This window comes from Periplaneta americana, chromosome 6, assembly GCF_040183065.1.
Source record: "Periplaneta americana isolate PAMFEO1 chromosome 6, P.americana_PAMFEO1_priV1, whole genome shotgun sequence".
NCBI classification, from domain to species: domain Eukaryota; kingdom Metazoa; phylum Arthropoda; class Insecta; order Blattodea; family Blattidae; genus Periplaneta; species Periplaneta americana.
In genome coordinates, this window is record NC_091122.1 from 51,290,480 (window position 1) to 51,312,892 (window position 22,413).

General features: G+C 37.0%; 1 protein-coding gene across 3 annotated transcripts in view; it reads left to right on the forward strand.

Moving 5' to 3' along the window:
* Nucleotides 1-1,055: 1,055 nt before the first annotated feature.
* The window catches only part of LOC138701333 (band 3 anion transport protein-like), a 734,049-nt gene continuing 712,691 nt past the window's right edge, over nucleotides 1,056-22,413 (forward strand). For 2 of the 3 annotated variants that reach the window (XM_069828100.1, XM_069828106.1), the window contains exon 1: nucleotides 1,056-1,188. The gene's annotated coding sequence lies outside the window, so the exon portion shown is untranslated. The remainder of the gene's footprint in view (nucleotides 1,189-22,413) is intronic. The other variant, XM_069828105.1, reaches the window with a different exon arrangement.

A 22,413-nucleotide genomic window follows, 5' to 3' on the forward strand; every position in this document is an offset into this window, starting at 1 on the left:
AATAAAGAGAGGTGTTTTGAGTATTTTTTTCTTAGCTCAATGTTCCTGAACTACTATTCGTTTTAGATCGGCCTGCTTGACCTTCTATGCTCGAGGTTGCGGATTCGATCCCGGGCCAAGTCGATGGCATTTAACTGTGCTTAAATGCGACAGGCTCATGTCAGTAGATTTACTGGAATGTAAAAGAACTCCTGCGGGACAAAATTCTGGCACACCGGTGACGCTGGTATAACCTCCACAGTTGCGAGTGTCGTTAAATAAAACATAACATTTAACATTTAACTATTCGTTTTGTCCACACCTGTGGAGTAACGGTCAGCGCATCTGGCCGCGAAACCAGGTGGCCCGGGTTCGAATCCCGGTCGGGGCAAGTTACCTGGTTGAGGTTTTTTCCGGGTTTTTCCCTCAACCCAATACGAGCAAATGCTGGGTAACTTTCGGTGCTGGACCCCGGACTCATTTCACCGGCATTATCACCTTCATTTCATTCAGACGCTAAATAACCTAGATGTTGATACAGCCAATAAAATAAAAAAAAAAAACTATTCGTTTTATAGATTAAATATCCACATTACATAATTTTCAGTAAAATGTTTCTCAATTTGTTACCATGATTTTAGCAGCAAATTCTTTAAGTATTGCATTCCATTTCTTGCTATTGGAGGATTTAATTTTTGTCACGTTGAAAACCGCTAATTAAGCTGCACAACTCCACTGCGAACGTTAGCACGTAATGAAACTGCTTCGCTGACTGCGTTTCAGGGCCCTCGTCTTGCCTCTGCATTTCATATAATAGTTTACCTGTCCTGAAATTCTATATTTGACTGACTTGCAAGTTATGTGAGACGTTTTCTGAGAGTATTTAGGTTTACTCTGTCTTTCTCATTCCACCACCAACTTCATTCAAGCTGTTATCAGTACTCACGGAGTATGAACAACCTCTGTAACTCAGAATCAGATAAGGAACTGCCTTACAATATTGCGAGCTCTGGCTTATCGGTTAGAGTTCCGCTGTCGGAGGCATATGAATGGACTGTCAGTCTGATGGGCGGTGAAAGTGACCGCTGATACCTAGCCTGCCGTGCAGCTCGTAGCGCGGTGCTGGGCTGGCAGACAGTCGCGTGGTCCCCCTCGAGTGGGTAGGAAGACTGTGAGTGCTGTGTGGACTGACTTCACTCCGCTTCCAAGGTAACGTGCACGCCTGCCTGTCTTTGTTATTGCATTGCTACTGCATTAGTAAGGGCGACACACGTGTTCATCGCCCGCATAGTTGGTGACAGCGAGTTTCGTGGAATAGTAATTTGCTTTCAAATCCAATTATTTAATACATTGTGTTTTGGTCTTGCTTAGGTTGTATTTTTATGACAGGCTGACTCACAAGTTACACAACTCCAGGCCTTACAGGTTTAGTATGACAATTCTCGTGGATAATATTGCTGTAAATATGTTTTCTTTGACATTATAGTAGCTTAAAATATTGTAGAGAGATTTTATACGAAATCTACAGTTATTAATTGAATTTAGACAGATTTCTATGAGATATTACTGTAAACAAATTGTTTAGTAGTTTGTCGCGAGATTTATGGTTACGTTAGACAGATTTACATGGGATCTGTGGTGTGCAAAATTATTGGACTTTTTATAGCACGCGACACTGAAGGTTTTTTGACGAAAAAGTGGAAAAATGGTCTGATTTTCAGAGGGAAGGTAGTTTGGAATGTGAAGAATGTATAGGGCGTCAGTTGACTTGAAAACATAGGTAGTAGAAAATAGGTGAAAACTGAAAAGAATTGATAGGTGTAGGTAACCTAAAAGTGATTATTTAACACGTGAGTCCACACCTGTGGAGTAACTGTTAGTGCGTCTGGCCGCGAAACCAGGTGGCCCGGGTTCGATTCCCTGGTTGAGGGGTTTTCCGGGGTTTTCCCTCAACCCAATATGAGCAAATGCTGGGTAACGTTCGGTCTTGGACCACGGACTCATTTCACCGGCATTGTCACCTTCATCTCATTCAGACGCTAAATAACCTAAGATGTTGATAAAGCGTCGTAAAATACCCTAAACAAATGAGGTGAATGTAGAGTGTCCAACGCCCACTGAACGAATATTTCACTTTTATCACTGCCAATGTTGCGCTATAATCGTATATGCAAGGTAGGCTATAACAAAAACCTAAACTAACCAAACCTAACCTGTCAAAGAAGCAACAAGTTATACTAAATATGTGTAAAATTGGCCTATGTCTCTATAGTGGGGGGGGGGACATAAGTAACATTGACCGAAAATAAAAAATAACACATGAAATAAAGGGATAGAACAATTCAAAATAGGACGCGAATTCACACATTCCACTTCCCTTAGTAGGCCTATATGCAAGGCATACAAAAAGCGTAAAATAACTTAACCTGTCACAGATTCGTATATACAAGGTATACGAAAAGCCTAAACTAAACTAAACTAAACTAAACTAATGTAACCTAACCTGTCACAGATTCCCGCAATGGAGAACTTAGAAAAATTGTAGTTGGAAGTTTCAGTATAGTGTGGTGTAGAAAAGGCAAATTATTTTAGACAGGTTTTTGTTTATATTTTTTGTGTTTAATTGGTATAGACAAGTTTTCTATGGGCTTTGTGGTTGATATAAAATGATTTTAGGCAGATTTCATATGAGGGGGGGGGGGTCAGAAGCAAAGGAGTATAACTGCACTTAAGTTATTTGTGAGAAAATGTGGTTGAAAGCAGTGCTGTCATGGAGGCCATACGGGGCCATACATCGTATGGGAACCTAATATATTTTTTTTAATTAATCGTATGAGGAAAAGAAAATTTTGTCTGTATGGAGCCATACGGCATATGGGTGCCTAATTTTTATACGCGGAGATCTGTACAGATCTTAGATCATCTCTTGCTGTTCCTAATGTATTTTGTTTGATGTTCATAAACAAAAATTGTCCGCCTCTGCAGCACTGGAATGCAGAATTATAGACCTATAAAATAATGGTTGAAAAACAAGAAGTGCTGGAAATACACACTCAAAGATTAATCGAGACAAGTGTGCATCTACGGTGGTGCTACATGGTGTATTCTTTAAATCCTTGTTGTACAACTAAAATGTAAAGCAAAACAATTTTTTTGCTTCTTCTTTAATATTAAAGAAATCATTAAATGACAGTCGGAAAGAAAGAGAGAGGAGAGTAAAATATATTTCAAGGGAGAAAACAAGGAGTGAGGTGTATGGCCAAGAGAAAAATTACCATGACAGCACTGGTTGGAAGTACTTAATATTTTGTAAATTCTGTAATTTTTTTGTTTCAATTTTAATGTGTGATGTGGTTAAAAGCTGTACCCCTTTGCCACTAAAATTTTTAAATGTTTTAGCTTGACCTGGATGCACTTATATTTTTAGAAATGTCACTTGTACTCCTTTGCTTCTGACCTCTCATATGAGATTTGTGAGAATAAAATTACAGGCTTAAGTTCTACGAAATATGTGTATAAAACGATTGTGGGCAGATTTTCTGCGGGGCTTGTGGGAATAGAGTGACTGTAGAGAGATGCTTTTGTGGACAAAATTATTACATTTTCTATTCCTATGACTTTTATTGTGGATAAATGATTGTTAGAATTGTATAGACAGATTTTCTACTAAATTTTTTGCGGATAAAATTATTACTGGCAGATTTCTGAAGAAAGTTATAGATTTTTTGTGGATAGGCTAAATGGATTGTAGACAAGTTTTCTGTTAATTTATTGCGAATAAATTATTCCACGTAGACTTTCTACAATATTTGTGTGAATAAAAGAGTTGTAAATATGTTTACTAAGAGAGTTGTGTGGTTGAAATGAGTTTGTTTTGAGTAGGGAAACAACTTGCGAGAGAGGGGTGGAAAGCATGGGGAAAGCGTTGGTTCCCTGTCCACAGTCCACCGGCGTTGAATGACGTATCTGTGCCCCGTACGCAATCACACAACACAGACACTGAATAAAAATCCCCTCCTCAACAAAGTCAATGACGCGGGGATGAAAGGAAGGGGTGAGTGACTTAACGCAACAATTGGTGCCCAGTTCTGCAAACCTGATTCTAGGTTTCACATATTCACTACCGGTAGTGTATTACTGTAAGCTTATACACGAAAAGGATGTATCGTGAAATCGTAGTTTCACTATTTTTTTAGTTGGCACTTCTTCTTTTCCCTAGGTACTTACATTCCACTGAGGTGTATGAGAAGGTGTATCTTTTGACCGAAACCAGACAGGCACACATTGCGGGTCTCCTTGGTCGTGTGATCAGCACGACACAGAACTAATGCTGAGACAAACAGGACATCACATGACAAGAGACAAACGCGTAGTCCCGTAGACGATAGATAAATCTTTTGCAGTTCCCATCTCGGGAATCGAATCACGGACCGCTTGAATGGGAAGCTCATACGCTAGCCTCTAAGCCAAGGTTATAGACTTGTATGTTACTAACGGAGGGAAACATGCGATATTGAATTTAATTTTTATAATGAAACATGTTAATGGGGAATTACTCAAGGGAGGGCTTACGTGATAAATTGCGGTAAATCCAGGTTGCGTCGTTAGGGATGATGGGACTTAGTTGACTTCGTGTTTAGTACTGAGTGTTGTACCGGGTGGAAGAGGATTAAATGGGATTCTTTATAGGAATCGAATCAGAGGGGGAAGTTAAACATAAAAATTGCATACCACTGCTGTCTTTTGTGAACGGTTTTGTGATAGGCAAATACAAGAAACCAGATGGAAACATTGTAACACGTGATCACATAACAATAGTGGTTGAGGCGCACAACACATCATAATTATGTAGGCCTACGTAGTAGGGTAAAATTGCGTAATTCTGTGATACATTTTTTTCACTGAATGTCACGGGATTGGGTATCTTGCTAGGAAGTTCACCGATGTCTCAAAAGTATGCGAAAGATGCACCGTTTCGAGAAATATGTCTGGCGCTATGGTCGAACGGCAAAACTTCGACTGACATTCAGTTTAAGAAAAGTATCACGGGATTAGGGTCCAACGCCGTGGCGTCGTGGTCTAAGGCATCCTGCCTAGGACTCGCGTTACGGAATGCGCGCTGGTTCGAGTCCTCATGGGGGAAGAAATTTTCTCATTAAATTCCGGCCAGTGTATAGGACCGGTGCCCACCCAGCTTCGTGATGCACTTGGGGAGCTACGATAGGTAGCGAAATCCGGTTGCGAATGCCAGCTATAACGGCTGGGGGGATCATCGTGCTAACCACACGATACTTCCATTCTGGTTGGATGATCGTCCACCTCTGCTTCGGCATGTGGGCGTGAGGCCAGTAGCCGGTTGGTCGGTCTAGGCCCTCCACGGGCTGTAGCGCCAAGGATTATTATTATTATTATTATTATTATTATTATCATCACGGAATTAGGGATATCATGGAATTAGGCAACTTTTTCCGTAACTGCACGAAAAGCTCAATAATTATATATAAAAAAATAATCTAACGCGTCACAGAGGGACATTAGCGGCTGTGCATTCCCTCCTTTCTGCTTTAGTCTTGCTTCCAGTTTGCTTATACGGTCACTGAACGAAAGGTTGCCATGTCTTTGTAGGCCTACTACACACTTTGTTACCGATTTTCAATGAAATTTCGACTAAACGGTAAATGCTACGTAAGTATCTAGTAAGGACACATTTGTTGGTATTTTCTCTACTAAAGCCTTCAGCATCTCCTCCAACGTCCACCGTTTTCCTGGAAAACTCATTCCAAAATTCAACTATAATATCTACTTTTCTCAAAACCTGTTCACAAAAGACCACATTTTGCTTACCTAACTGCACTATCATCTCAAAAAATGTGCATATCTAGCCCTCTTCCACTCTATGAACGGTCTATTTCATTGTTATTTCATTAATTATTGTTGTTTTCACATTAATCGAACGACGGCAGTTCAGTTAACTATATTTCTAAATAAACACGCCTCTACCCAGTGTTCTATGTCGGTCGATGTACAATAGTGGTTCGCATATTTTTCGCGTCGTCAGAAGTTTTGGCGCATCAGTATGCTTCTCGGCACTGGTGACTAGCTTGTAGAGTTGGGTCGAATAACGACAAATTAAGGGCCCTGTCGTTGCATGAAAGAAAATCACTTTGAAACAGATTTTCTTATAAATATGTTTAAAATAATCAGTTAATTACATCTACAGGTAGGTCAAAAGTAGCTTTCCCCAATATGCGGTCAGGTTTCATACTTGTGCACATGTACAGATGTAATAACTTCAACAAACGAATATCTAGTGTAATAACTGGTGGGTGTCAAACCATATTCGTGTGTCAACTGTTTTTCCATGTCATATCTTGAAAACAGCCCTCGTTTTGCCGAAATTCAGTTAATGTGGCAACAGGATGGAGCACCACCTCATTTTGGTGTAGGTGTGAGGGACTTCTTGAACCAGCAATTATATGAATGGATTGGCCGTTGTGGCACAACAGAATGGTCAACCAGGTCATGCAAACTGACTCCATGTTATTTTTTGTTGTGGGGTATCTTGAAAAATGATATGTCTGCTCAGAAACCGCTGGATCTGCAGCAGATGATCGAACAGTCATACATGAAAATCGACGAAAATCGTGAGTTATGTTCTGCCATCTGTAGATCAGTGTCTAAACGTTGTGCATTTTGTATCGAGAAACAGGGCCTCCATTTTGAACAAAATCTTTAAAGTAATGCGTAGTCAGATGTAAATTGAATTTAATTACCTGTAAGGAAGTGTTTGAGGAAAGCGACTTTTGACCCACCTTGTATTTAAACCGAAATTACAAGCCAGGATTATAACGTGCCTGTTGTGTATAATATAGAAAGAAATATTTCATCTTCTGCTTTGAGTATATAGTAAGTGATTTCATTTATAAAGGGTGTTAAAAACATTCATTATTTTGAGAGGTGGTAGTATTCATCAAAACAAGAAAAAAATTATAATAAATATGGTTCCTAAAATTTTGTACGAAACAAGGGTTTTGAAATTGATATTGTAAGAACAGCAGATGTTCTAATGTAAACTCTATGCTTATTTCTTATTGGGTATATAGGCCTACTATCATATTGGAGATGCAGTGAAAAAGAAAAGGGTAACAAGATGTGATTCACTAAGACATACGGCAAAAAGATGCGTTACAATGAATGAAAATCGCATCGAGCATTTCCTGTTATGTTGAATGAACAAACACTTGTATCTCGGAAGGCATTAATTTAGGACCAATGTTTATTAGGCTTTTTTTTCTTGTTTTTGTGATTACTAGGACTTACTAGGTCTCAAAATATTAAATGTTTTTGTAACACACTGTATAACATGTAAGTTATTTTATTATTTATTATGATATGATATATGATGGTATAACGATATGATATATGATATGGTATGATATGACATTATGTGATATGATATATGATATATGATATGATATATGAAATGATATGATATGTTATGCATCTTGATTACACAACTTTTAACACTATATCACCTCGGAAAACGTATTATTTGTCTTTCTTGTGTTAAAATTTATATTACCTCGTTAATATGTTTCAGCCTGCTATGGGCCATCTGCAGAACTGGTTGTTGCACACAAAAATACATACAAATGAAATTCTCAACACACAACTCAATTTCAGAACACACACACTCTTTGACTCCACATTATAGTACACAAACACACCCCCACAGGAAACACAAACAAAAGGGGCCAAGACCAGCAACAACCAGTTCTGAAGATGGCCGATAGCAGACCGAAACATGTTAACGAGGTAATATAAAATTTAACACAAGAAAGACAAATAATACGTTTTCCGGTATGATGTGATATGATATATGATATGATATGATATGATATGATATGATATGATATGATATGATATGATATGATATGATATATGAGATGATATGATATATAAGATATCATAATATGATATGACAGGTATAATATATGATATATGAGATATGATATGATATGGCATGAGATATATGATATGATATATATGATATGATATGATATGATATATGATATGATATGATATGATATGATATTGTCTTTAAGCAAAACATTCAAGTGGTGTTGGCCCTTCGTTATTATTTATTAAATAATAATCTCTGTACAAGATTTTTGTTGTCCTCTTGATAAAGGAAGTGAATAAATCGTTGCGAGTCGCACAAAACGTACGGAGGTGCCCAAACACTGAGGGTGTAAGTGTCAAGTTCGCCACAACGATTTTCTTTCACCATGCCGTCATGTCAGATAGAATATTGACCGAGTGAACTCGACTCTTGCAGCCTGCGCTTGCCACCACCCTCGCTGCACCGTCAGATGAAAACGACGTCTAAATCACGTGATGGGGTGGAAGCGGAGAGGAGAAAAACTTAAGATACGGCAGAGAAATGTTGTTAAAGTAAACTGTTATTTCAATTTAGATCGTTTTGTTGCTCGTAGAGTAAGTGCGACTGAGCTAGGGACATAATTTCATTAGTGGTTCCGTCTTTCGCCGTGGCACAAATGTTAGCTTTCTCACATCAATTTAACCTAGCAGCTTTCCATTCCCTGCAGAGAAGTTTACTCCGCTGGTGTAGAAACTTAAATTGTACGGTTTTCAGCGATCGCCTTATCGACGATATTCGAATCTTACTGCTCGGAAATGTCGACTATTGCTTACTATTAGGAATTGAAACAAGTAGGCTGTATTTAGTGTTACTGTCTGTGTGTCTTAGAAGTTTAATAATTTCTTTTAAATCTGTTATATATCGACGCTCTATCAACCGCTCGGTTATTTAGCGTCGCTGGAAATGTTGATAGCGAGGTGATTTTTGTCGAGATGATCCAAAGATTTGCCCAGGAATTATCCGCTTTTCGCTCTGTGTATAGTTGGAGAAATTCCGCGAAAAAATTCCAATCAAGTAAAGGCCCATTCACAATGAAAATTAAACGCAACCGTAACATAAACAAAGAAGTTTGCGGCCAGATTATCAAATGGGATCATTCACAATGAGTCACATAAACACTGACATTAACATTACCTTCAGACGTTAACATGAAAGTTTGCGAACTCCAAAATTTCATGCTTATATGCTTATGTGATTTGCATACAGTACACAATCGTGGAGCGCTGAAGTATACGACAGAATATGAGGAAATGGCGTCGTTAGGTTTTCATGGTTATCAAGTATCTTTGTCGTTATGTTTATGTCCCCAACATGAATGATGTGATTTTACTGTAACGTTTACATTCTTAAGTTAATGCTTACGTTACATTTAATTTTCATTGTGAATGGGCCTTAATCAGTCCAATCGGAGTTCGAACGAATGCCCGGGCGGGAACCCAGCTTGCTATCCATTGCTGCACCGATTACTGCTGCTACTACTACTACTACTACTACTACTACTACTACTACTACTACTACTACTACTACTTCTATTACTACAACTACTACTACACTACTAAATTATTATTATTATTATTATTATTATTATTATTATTATTATTATTATTATTCCCATCTAACCTAACCTCCTGTACTCCCACAAAGTCTATTCTATATCTAGCTAGTTCTTTTGCTACTAATGTTACCCCTCCTGTTCTATATAGACTTGTAACATTCCAAGTACCAAATCTCAAAACCTTATTCCTTTGCTGTGGTCGTGCCAGAGAATCAGTCCCATTCCGAGGCTTATTTGAAGGATTCGTAACAAGCTGTTTTTTACGGTGATGGGTTGTTAACCCTTCGCCCAACCTCCAAGCTGGAGGACCACCCCTCATCGGCTGTCCGCGACTGCTTATTCAATATATTCACAGCTACCCTCCATATCTGGAGGCCGTTTCCTCGATCCGCAACCTGAGGACGCGCCATGCCGTGGTGATAGGAACCCACAATACATACCGGTTGTTCTTTATGGTTGTGAAACTTGGACTCTCACTTTGAGAGAGGAACATAGGTTAAGGGTGTTTGAGAATAAGGTGCTTAGGAAAATATTTGGGGCTAAGAGGGATGAAGTTACAGGAGAATGGAGAAAGTTACAAAACACAGAACTGCACGCATTGTATTCTTCACCTGACAATTAGGAACATTAAATCCAGACGTTTGAGATGGGCAGGGCATGTAGCACGTATGGGCGAATCCAGAAATGCATATAGAGTGTTAGTTGGGAGGCCGGAGGGAAAAAGACCTTTAGGGGAACCGAGACGTAGGTGGGAGGATAATATTAGAATGGATTTGAGGGAGGTGGGATATGATGATAGAGAATGGATTAATCTTGCTCAGGATAGGGACCAATGGCGGGCTTATGTGAGCACAGCAATGAACCTCCGGGTTCCTTAAAAACCAGTAAGTAAGTATTATTATTATTATTATTATTATTATTATTATTATTATTATTATTATTGCCTACTGAAAGATGCATTAGAACGGGAGAAAAGTTGGTGGCAGAAGAAATCAGATGATAAATGACATTAAGATATGTGGATCATATATTCGGAGACTAAGAGGAAGTCAGAAATATGAAAGATTTGAGAACGCTGGGTTTGCAGTGAAAGACCGGCCATTGGGCAGGAAAATAATAACAATAATAATAATAATAATAATAATAATAATAATAATAATAATAATAAAAGTCGACCATCACAATGACTGATGCTAGCGCACTAGGTTCATAAGCCAGGGGTCCTAATTCGAATCTCGGTTGATTCACCCTGAATTTATATAACATTCACTAATTAATTGCGAGTGTAATGTAGATCTATCGCTTATGGTGCACTCTGGTTAATCTCTGATGAACTAAGTGGTCTGCGCTTTTTGACACTAGCGACATCTATGAGCCATGATTTAGAATCAGGGCGAATAACAGCAAACCCTGAATACACATAAATTGATCAGCCTAATGGACTTTCAAGAAAATAAGTTTTATCAATTTCACTATGCTGCCATCTAGCGAGTGCAGAAGAAGTCACGTTATAACCATTATGGAATTACATGGAGTAATGACTTGCAACTGTACTTCCATCTAGCGGTCGTTACCAAAAAATGCCTTTTCGACAATGGAGGCTCTAGTGGTTGTTCTATTTTTAAGTTGCAATTTTATAACATGACAATGGCCAATCTGATACACATATGAAGAGTCCACTGCAAGAATGATGGATGTCACTTTCTTGTCGAAAATAAACCAAGACTGTCAATGCATAGCTTAAGACATATAGAATGTACATAGAGAGTTATATGACATTAACACTGATAGTCATTGTCCATTAATGATCGGAAAATCACAGTTAAGCTTTGAGCGCTAAGCATTTCAAACTTTCAATTGCTTCACCTGAAAAATGTATTCCAAATGACATCCACCATTCTTGCAGTGGACTCTTCAAATATGATCAGGGCAAAAATTTGAGGGCTCTTCCATTAGAAAAATATGACAATAAAATTAAATTGTTGGTAACTAAACAATAATCACAAATATTTTGCACTCGTTACCCTAAAAAAGACTACGTGTAAGAACCTTCCGTCGGGTACATAAGAACGTGTTCTGCAAACTAGCAAGACCACAGGCTGGGTAATGGTGAAAGGGAATACATAAGCCCTAAGTGCAAAACCTGTTATAGTGATACTGAGAATGTTGAATTCTTCTCACAAGTCAGTATTCCTAGGAATCTGTACAACCCTGAAAAATTACCAATTAGTGGAAAAGCACCGAAGTCACGTATAAGGCAAGACGTTAACTTTTTATGACTTATTAAATTCATTTTAGTTTAAAATACTACCTTTGTTCTTAATGTAATGTGAGCGTCTTTGTTCCTTTTGTAGGGACGTTTGTTATGTCTTGGGTCGATTGTTTGAAAAGTCGTAAACGAATCTGATTTCAGAAGTACAAGTTGAGTTGTGCAGGTGTGCCACAGGCCTACATGTAATTATACAGGGTGATTCACGAGGATTTACCGTCACTTACGAAGCTTATTTCCGAAGACATTCTGAGCAAAAAATTTCATTTAAGCATTTGTCCTAATCGCAATATTTTCAAAGTTATTTTCGCGCTGAGTCACGCCTCTTCAGTCTTCAAGTCAGAATATCTTCAGACTGCTATGTGTTAGGTCGCTAGGACGTTGATATGAGTCTCAAACGATTCATGTAAACGAAATATATCCACAAAACGCTAAATCATCATAAACATCTAAAGTGAGAAGTTATACGTGAGTATCCTGAAACAATTAGTACGGTAATTAAAATCGAAATACTTAAAGATTACGTTTTTGGTCCTACGGAATTATCTGTTATAGTTACCATTGGTTATTAATAGAGAAAAACTCGCTCCGGCACCAGGGATCGGGTTTTTTTTTATTTTAGTAGGTTATTTTACGACGCTTTATCAACATCTCAGGTTATTTAGCGCCTGAATGAGATGAAGGTGATAATGCCGGTGAAATAAGTTCGGGGTCCAGCACCTAAAGTTACCCAGCATTTGCTCACACTGGGTTGAGGGAAAACCCCGGAAAAAACCTCAACCAGGTAACTTGCCCCGACCGGAAATCGAACCCGGGCCACCTGGTTTTGCGACTAGGCGCGCTAACCGTTACTCCACAGGTGTGGACCCAGGGATCGAATCCGGGCCCCCAGTTCTACACACTGGGCGCTCTAACCACTGAGCTATGACGAGGCTAAATCCCAAGCACCGGATCGAATCTTTCTCCTTTGGTATTTTCCTTTAGTGGCCTTACTCTATGTTCGACATACACATAATATATTAAGTCAACTCTCATCACACAAGGAGCGCACTCTTTTGAGTGACTTGGTGGCCTACAGAAGATTCGATCCGGTGCTGTGAATTAAGCCTCGGGATAGCTCAGTGGTTAGAGCGCCCGTGAGTAGAACTGGGGACCCGAGTTCGATTCACGGCACAGGGGCGAATTTTTCTCTACTAATAACCAATTAAATCGAAATGTTGAAATAAAAATACAAGAAACGCGTATCGGATGAAAGAAGAGCTCAAAAAGAATCGATTAAGACCAAAGTGGCTGCACCCGGTATTAATGAATATAAGGAAGTATAAACTTTAGTATTTTTATTATAGCATAGCCTACTAACTCATTATCGAAGTAAGAAATACTTGGAAAGAACAATAGGAAATGCATTGCATCGACAACGACGCTTATCTCGCAAGCTGACCATAGGCCTATGTGAACTCATAACAACATGTACCGTTAGCTTTACAGCTGAATGACAACAGAACAATGCCGCGGTGACGGATGGTTTTTCTGCTTTGCGATTGGGCAAAAACAAATTCGCTTTAACAGAATTTTCCGTTACGAAACTGCCATGGCAATGCCAGCTTCGATGGGTAGTCAAAATGTACTTCTGTTACAATGTTAATCTGGTGCATTTTCATGTTTAACTCCTTTTCCATACGTTATTTACTATTAAATGCAATTCACTGCTTATTATTTATAGTCTTTCGCGTCCCGCTCTGTCTTAAAGGCATGTAGACTGTGCAGTCTATACGTGGAAGGTGCTGTTTTAATATTCGTCTTTTTTTCCAAGATAATTTTCTTATTTGTTATTAGGGAGGATTTAAAGGACCCAACACGTAGAGGTCGGCCTCTTATAGCTATAGATGTTCCACTATGTAATGAGAGCTCTCATGTGTCCTTGTTTGTAAGGTGTTTGTTGTTTCTTAGAATCGGTTAATTGAGACGGGAACTCCAATTTTATAATCTTCTAAATATGAAAATTGGAGATCGAACTTTCTCCGATATAAAATGAACATTATATGGCGTTGAATAATTTCGAGGGAAAAATTGTTCCGGGGCCGGGTATCGAACCCGGGACCTTTGGTTTAACGTACCAACGCTCTACCAACTGAGCTACTCGGGGAAATCTACCAGACACCGATCCAATTTTTCCCCCTATATCCACAGACCTCAAAGTGGGCTGACAACCATCAAGCAACCAACATTGAGTGCACACTAACTCCGTGGACTTAAATTGTGGCTTTCTGTTAACGAACAGTGACGTGTATTATGCAAATCCAGGTATAACTCCCTGTAAAGTTGATTTGAATAATTTCGAGGGAAAAATTGTTCCGAGGCCGGGTATCGAACCCGGGACCTTTGGTTTAACGTACCGACGCTCTATCATCTGAGCTACCCGGGAACTCTACCAGACACCGATCCAATTTTTCCCTCTATATCCACAGACCTCAAAGTGGGCTGACAACCGTCAAGCAACCAACGGGTGCACTCAATGTTGGTTGCTTGACTGTTGTCAGCCCACTTTGAGGTCTATGGATATAGAGGGAAAAATTGGATCGGTGGTCTGGTAGAATTCCCGGATAGCTCAGTTGGTAGAGCGTTAGTACGTTAAACGAATGGTCCCGGGTTCGATACCCGGCCCCGGAACAATTTTTCCCTCGAAATTATTCGAATCAACTTAACAGGGAGTTATACCTGAAAGCTTGATTTGCATTATATGGCGTTGTTTTTTTTATCGTTTACTAACGTAATTTTTCAGACTTAAATACGAAACAAAGTTACGCAATTTTAAGGTTTCCTGTACTATGAGACGATAAGAGTAATTTAATGAAATGTAATGAAATGTTGCTATTGTTTTTTTTAGTAATGTAATTGCTAGACCTGATTTTCGTTTAAAGGATTAAACGTGTTATAATATCGTAATTAAATTTAAAACATGCTTAGATGAACTTTTCAGTTCTAATGATCCCAAAATAAGTTTCGTGGGTGAACCACTCGTTTTATGAAATATAAGTGAATATACTTCAGTTATATATACAGTGACACATCTCCAACCTGGACACGTATGGTTTAATAAAAAATTGTCCGACGTAACGGGTGTCGAAGATAGAGGAAAGAAGAAATATTTAGCATATAATGGAAAGGAAATTACTGTACATAATGTTAAGTAACTACCAAAGAGTTTGTAATATATAACTAGAGACACCAACGGCGCTAGTTTCGCGTACAAAATTGAACCGCTGTTCGGCCACCATTAAAGGGAGTTGATGCTTCGCCGGGAGTGCAAGCAGTTCATGCTTATTGAGGAGTACGAATAAATATAAGTGCACTTGAAGGGAAATAATAAGAAAATGGTGAAATACTGCTCCGCAAAATTTGTTCGAACATAGCTACTATTGTAGGATGCTCAGGAAAGCATGCATATCTTAATATTTGGAAGAATGTTCCAAATGCAGTTCCTCCTTTGAATGTGTTTACAGATTGTCGGAATATTTCTTGGATAAAAGTTTTTTCCAGAAACACATTAATCAGGTTTATAAGACTGATTTCAACAATGCATGTAAGGGTTAGGTGCCATCACATTACAGTGGATTATAATAGCAGAGTGCATAAGAAAATCCGCAGACTATATCTGTCTAAAACTGTTTTGTTTCACAATAAATTAATTAATCATGTAATTTCCGTTTTGTACAGTATGTACTTATAATTTTTGGTTATATTAAGTGCAAAGAAATTAGTGAAAATATAGCTGATGGCCTAGCTAGCCCTATTATTACCACTGCTACTAGGCCTACTATGACCACTACTAGGCCTACTATTACTACTACTACTAGGTCTATTATTACCACTAGCACTGACTAGGTCTCACTGCTACTAGGCCTACTAATACCACCAAAACTAGGCCTACTATTATCACTACTACTAGGCTTATTATTACCACTACTACTAGGCCTACTATTACCATAAAAACTAAGCCTACTATTATCACTACTACTAGGCCTATTATTACCACTACTACTAGGCCTACTAATACCACCAAAACTAGGCCTACTACTACCACTAATACTAGGCCTACTATTACCACTACTACTAAGCCTATTATTACCACTACTACTAGGTCTATTATTACCACTACTACTAGGCCTACTATTACCGCTACTAATTGTATTAAAAAGTCTGTACTGACCTCTAACTTAGTGGTCATCAATTACACAATGAATAGATTGTTTTATGATAAAATTTATTCTCATATTTTAAATCAGTTTCCAGAATTTTTATGATCTCATGTTTCACCACTAAATATTTTTTAAGCACCATATACCTTCCTCTTCCTTTGCATTAAAGGACTGAAATATAGATCATATAGATATTTATTACAGTAAATATCTATTATTATATCTTTAAAACAATACTAGTAATACTGAAAATTAATGTTGACATTGCCATTATTCAATATTTCACATATTTATCCCCAGTGTATATGGTGATTTAATTTATTTTTTAGAATATCGCCATTATAATACTTTGATAAATATAGCGCTCCTCTGCCATTCATGTTTATTTCATCACGACTCATCCTTTATAAAGGATGTTTAAAACAGTGTCTATCACCAGGCTACATCAATGTATTGTGGTAATGTTTTAGAATTTCGCGCCGCAAACACTCCCTTTAATGGCGGATGCTAGCCGGTTCAATTTGTGACATTTTTCTTGCCTGCCACTCACGGGTATGTGTCTCTAGTAAGTATTACAAACTCTTTGGTAACTGCAATATTCAAACATTTTGTCATTTGGTTCGTCATTAACAGTTTTGTGAACTATTTTTCTTTCATCACTGCAAATTCTTTCTTTCTTTCTTTCTTTCTTTCTTTCTTTCTTTCTTTCTTTCTTTCTTTCTTTCTTTCTTTCTTTCTTTCTTTCTTTCTTTCAGTGGTTAATTTCACCAACTTACGCTTATTTACATAGAGGCACTATACAAACTAAACAAAACTCTCACAGGTAAACACCTCAACAGAGACTGATTTCTACACTGCAGACCTACTAAAATAATTTCGCATAATAAAGTTTATGAAAAATAATGCCTCTTCGCTCCATACTCAAATTTAGCCAGGCATGTAGAAAGACATTCACAGTTGCTGTACTGTTCAAGGAAAATCCCCTCTCACTTCACTGTGCTAATGGTTCTTGTGAGACACATGGGTTCAGTGAAACTAAACTCTTAAAAAGATAGCAGAAATACACAATAGAACAATATAGAACTATAAGGAGCGTCTAGCCTCCAGGATTGACCGGTGTCCAACATAGAGGATGTATTGGACATGTAAAAGCATAGAAATGTGTCCAGTTCCAAGTAAATATGTCCAATATAATGAAAATATGTCTAACATGCAGAGGTGTCCAAATACAGAGGTTCACTGTAGTTGGATAAAATATTAGTAAACGTGAATTTAGCATATCCACATTTTGAAATTTCGAATTTGTTGATAGGCATTTGAGATGTAAGTAGATCATGGAATACAGAATTCATTTGGCAAGCTGATACGATACGAAAATATTTGCATATGCCATATGTTTGTCCGTTACAGGAATGCAACTTGGTGGGGTGACATATCGACAGTATACACTTGTTAGTAACTTGTTTTGTGAAACACAACCGGTTCTTTCCATTGTTACTAAATAGAAAATAAGATTAATGAGAAGTTTGCGTGTGTAGTTCCCCAAAGGAGGGTACCGCCCGATGTTGTACTACGTTTGGGACACAGGTTCTATTTTCTCGGCTTATTCTAATTATTTATTTGTATAGACCTAGGAGAGTATCACACTCGAATAAAACTTGTAGACATTTTGGAGCTATGAGCTTGCATTCTAGTGTGTAGTCTTGCGTAATATGTTTAAATTGTCAGCAGCAGTCCTGCGTGTTCTGTGATGACTGATGTGATCACTAGGGAACGAAGTTTGGACACCAAAACATTGCCTAGAGGCGAGTGCAGGTTTAACGAACACTGACTATAGGATTACATTAGTTATTTACTTTACTCATGTACCTTCAGGTTGGTACGCAAAGTGAAAGATTTCGCGTGAAGGCAACTCTGTTCGTTCGAAGTTAAATGAGTGCGGGTTTTGTATTGTTTGCTGCATTTTAATATTTTTTTTTTCGACGCAGTAGGGTTACCAAACGTCCGTATTTAGCAGGACATCCATATTTTGAAGATTTGTCCTGCCGTCCGTATTTATTTTTGAAGATTTGTTAAATGTCCCTATTTTTATGGAAAAGTCCAAATCATCTAATTTTTCATAATTACATTTCAAAACATAATTCTGAACTGCGAATAAAACTATACTTTTTCGCCCATATATTTTATTCAGAGTCTGAACTCCTTGCAATGGTAGAATAATGTTCCAAGTATTAGCATCACTGGTCAATAAACTTTCGTTACAATATTACAATAGTGCTGCAAGTATTTGCGTCAGTGGTCAGTCTTCTCTTTCGAATACAAGCCACGAATAAACCATGACAGATCATGCTTTGTCCGTAAAATCGGTCGATCGGCGTGCATAAACAGTAGCATGATCCGCAATACTATCAGTAACACGAGGCTGAGCCAATTTAATATTTTTTTGACCTGAAAATTAGCTTCAATAAAATTGTAAACATACGAAATTATTCTTCGGAGTGTAGTGAAGGCCAATGTTTCAGTGATCTGACAGCAACTACAGCATATGGTGAGTGAAGTAGTTTTTGTAATTATGGCTACATGTAAAATTTGTTAAAAACATGGTTGGCCTATGTTTCTGTATTCAGTGCTGGAATTAAAATGTACTGTACTGTGATGTATTATTTCTTTTAACTGTATTTTAATTATTTTATTTTATTGTACAGATAATTATTTAATATATGCCTACGCAAGTTAACAAGCAATACTCAATTAAATTCAACTTTTTAATTTGAAAAAGTCCTAAAGAATAAGACATCTACAAATGTTTTTGTGTCCGGACTTTGTCCTGCTTTTTGAACTAGTTCGTCCTGTTTTTCACTAATGAGTGTCGGGTAACCCTGAAGTATGCCTATTTTTTGTTTGAAAAATAAACATTTCATAAGGAGTTAGTTGTGATCTACAGCCTATTAAAATGCCTCCAATAAAATCTGTAACTTAGCTTATGCTTGTATAAGACTTCGGAGATGACTATTTTTTAGTCAAGGAGGGAAATATACTGTTGTGAAGTTTTTAAGTTAGACATAAAAGTTAATAAGAGTCGTGATTTGAAAAACCATAGTGACTATGAAAGTCACATCGAATATCTGAAATTGTTTTGTGATTAGATTTCGTGTCAGTCTATTTTTATTATGACTTGTGTCTGATGATGATATGAGCGAATATTCCTTTTCATAAACTTGAGAATCTCCATTTTAAACACTTCATTGAAAAGTATACTGCCGACTCCAACAACCATGCTTACGCAATACTTACCCTAGTGTTAAGGAATAACTTTAAATTCCATACCATCAGGTAGCTGTCCATAACAATACTAAAACTAAGGGCTAAACTAAAACTGAAGTGTTCTTGAAAAAAAAAAAAAAATCCTGCATATTCAAAACTCTGTGAAGTGCAATGTGATTTAAATAGTGAACAGGCACAAGAAAATATACAGCAACATTATAATAAATATAAACCATTTCAAAATGTTGCACCAATAACATCGTGTAATTTCGAAAGAATATTTCCTTATTTGAGTGACAATCGAAACAGATTTATGTTTGACAATTTACGAATGAACACAGTTATGCATTGCAATAAAATTAGTGATACTTAAAGTACATCATTTATTTTTATTGAAAATGTATCACCATTTTCTACAAAAAAAAAAAAATGAGATAAGTCGCTTTCCTAAATGTGTGTTACGCTCTATTTGTTTTAGTCACCTGACTATACCGAGAAATTTTTTGATTCAAACATAGCAGTGCTCTGCACAAGTCTCTCACCACCTTGAGTTGATGTAAACAACACGACTTTTATAACACGCGATGTAAGGTAGAGCGTCTTGTTTAGGCACAGTCAAAACGTAAACAAAGTACAGGTAACGCTTGGGGGGGGGAGGACGAGCCGTACGATAAACACGAGGGATGCACAAGGTTGTAGTTACAACATTTATGATGGAGCATTAATTGAAATTTATATTTTCCAAAAACACACAAAACAAAAGAACACAAATAGCAATATATATGGAATTAAAATCTGGAGCGAGTCTTGATGGGAGTTCACCTACATATAGGCAACAATTTTACGCGATTGTCCACAAGTAGCATATATACAGAGACTCTTGTTTACTGCACATGCGCAGTGTGTTGTAAGCGAAACAATAAGCTCCGAATTTTATTTCCACATCTGTATACACACAAACACACACACACACACACACACACACACACACACACTGTGTATTTTTAAAAACATTTGAATAATATAGAATCGCGACAAATAAAAGGATATGTCATATGGTTACATTGACAATTTTTCTTATTGTTTACTAAATTTACATTTTTTTCAAAATAATCGAATAAGTTAATTCCTTCAATTATCTAGGGTGCAATGTATCATACTGCCAGAAAAACGAAATAACTTATAAAGTGAATAAGTTCCAAGGAGTGTGTGGCACTATAAGAAGGATCTTAGGACGTAAAACTTTGAAGTCCACACAACTTAAATTTTATAAAGTTATGTCAGTCCCTATGCTCACATACGGCAGCGAGAACTGGACTTTGAATAAATCAGACAGAAGGAAGATAGAGATGAGATTTTTGAGATCGGTTGCGGGGTTTACTCTCTTAGATCATGAAAGATCTGAAGATATACGTGCTGAACTTAAGGAGAGAGTTTGGTATTTATTAAAACTTTTTTCCTATTTGGTGTAAAATATTATTTTTTTGTATGTAGAGAGCTCATGGCTGTGGCAACTCAACCAAATAAAAATATTTTGAAAAAAAAAAAATTATTTGGGGGCCCAAAGTTGAAAAAAATATACTCAATGCAGGATTGTACTAAAACTGATATATCTAAACCGTTTTTAGAGATAGATTCAAACAGTTTTTTGCAATGTATTCGCAAAAGCATGTTCTACAAACTGTCTGTATCAGAATTTTGATATTGGTCCCTACGTTTGTAAAATAAACAATTAAAATTTAATAACAGTTTCCTGATTTCCTTTCTTGCAAACAAACGGACGTATTTTTAAAATGAAATCAATTAACAAAATTCTGTTATAGAGAAAAGTTTCCTAATAGTCTATAGAATGTGTGTTCTAAATTTCATGCATGTATCTTTAATAGTTCAGAAATTATATCCATTTTTGTCTGGCAATGTAGCAAAAAAAAATGGTTACTGGAAACCGATAAAAGGGGGCGTGTGATTTAAAAATCCATAGCGCAGGAAGTTTAAATATGACGTCTCAACATCCGATAAGGGCACAAATACCCACAAAATGTTATGCAATGTATTCCATACATAACAAAGGGTATTTTAAAGAAAAACATTTTTTCTAGTTTAATTTACCGGAAACAACAATAAAAGCGGGTGAGTTATTTAAAAATCCACAACGCAGGAAGTTTAAACATGGCGACTCAACATCCGATAAGGGCACAAATATCCACAAAATATTTTGCTATGCATTCCACACATATCACAGAGTATTTTAAAGAATTTTTTTAAATTTATTTTTCACCAAAAAATACCATCCTCTCCTCTTAAGATTTTTAACCTCAATGACAAATTATTACAATGTAAAGAAGACTGGAAAGAACATATTGAACGTATGCATGAAGACAGGTTCCCAAAATTACTTTTGAACTATACCCCAGTTGGACGACGGAGTATAGGTAGATCTTACAATAGATGGGAAGATCAATTTCTCTGAGAAGTAACGGACCAAATGGCCCAAACCTTGATGATGATGATGATGATGATGATGATGATGATGATTAGGGCTAGGATTTTTATGATCTATGAAACATGAAAAAATGTCCTAAAACAATGCATTTATGACCTAAAAATCTTTCAAAAATGCCCTTAAAAATTCCCTAAAAATTGATCTTACATTCTAAAATTGGCATAGTAGGAAAAGAAGTTTTGTGCTGCTTAATATTTAGACTAGTCATTAAATTAAATTCTAGTACCAACATTTAAGTTTATTTAATTTTATATAATTTTTTCTAAGTAGTACACTTTAATTAATTATTTTACCTGATGTAGTTTCCAAGTAGTCCACCACAAGGCCACTCTTATCCAGGAACTAGCAGGCATAGAGGAGTCTATATTGAAGGGGTGGTTGGACTGAACCATTACATGGAGTGTAATATGTTAAAATGCCAAAATTTGTGTAGAAAAACCATTAAAATATTATACAAAGTATTGGGTATTAATGGACAAAATGTGTAGAGAAAATATCGAAGGAAATAAACATTATTTTACATTAACCTTAAGTACTTGCGTTAGATCTATATGACTCGAGTGTTTTTTCTTTCCTCTGTTTTCTTTGCTGGAAGGTAATATGAAGAGTGCCGATGGTGTGTAATTTCTTCTATTGTTGAAGTCTTTGAAACGGTCTGGCTGTAGTCATGTATCATTTAGCGCCAACAGCTGTTTATATATT